Genomic DNA, 470 nt, shown 5'->3' with positions numbered 1-470 from the left:
TAATCTAAAATGAGGAAAACAAAAACAGCTTAAAAGAAGAGGAAGAGGAAGAAATGCGTAAAAATAATGCCTACTCGAACGCATGCGCCCAGTGACCACCCCGCCGCCAACACGTGAAGACCCGCACCTCAAAAACTCGCTAATTTCTGCCTTAATACACCTCCCAGGCAAGTAATAACCCGTACACACACTCATTAAGCCCTAAATCACCTTGTAGACTAGTGATTATGACCGCGGACCGCCATTTTGAGTCCATATATAGGATTGGAAGATACGAGTTTCAGTACCTCGCCAAACGTTTATTTCAGGTTAATTTCACGTCCCAGGCTTGTAATTACTCCTATATACAGTAATTAGGACTTAAATAACCTCGTAAGCCGTTAATTATAAGCTTTAGTCGCGTTTTCGAACCATAAGACAAACGAGTTTTCTGCATTTCTTCAAACTTATTTTTTTCTGCTATTTTACTT

The 470-nt window shown here is 40.2% G+C and overlaps 1 protein-coding gene across 13 annotated transcripts in view; it reads left to right on the top strand.

The window, feature by feature from the left end:
* LOC126984570 (transformer-2 protein homolog alpha-like) overlaps positions 1-470 on the top strand; it is a 12,834-nt gene continuing 12,364 nt past the window's right edge. For all 13 annotated transcript variants that reach the window (XM_050838288.1, XM_050838300.1, XM_050838301.1 and 10 more), the window contains exon 1: positions 1-167. The gene's annotated coding sequence lies outside the window, so the exon portion shown is untranslated. The remainder of the gene's footprint in view (positions 168-470) is intronic.

This window comes from Eriocheir sinensis, chromosome 57, assembly GCF_024679095.1.
Source record: "Eriocheir sinensis breed Jianghai 21 chromosome 57, ASM2467909v1, whole genome shotgun sequence".
In the NCBI taxonomy this organism is placed as follows: Eukaryota; Metazoa; Arthropoda; class Malacostraca; order Decapoda; family Varunidae; genus Eriocheir; species Eriocheir sinensis.
The sequence above is the reverse complement of the archived record's forward strand: the minus strand, read 5'-3'. Positions and strand labels throughout refer to the sequence as shown.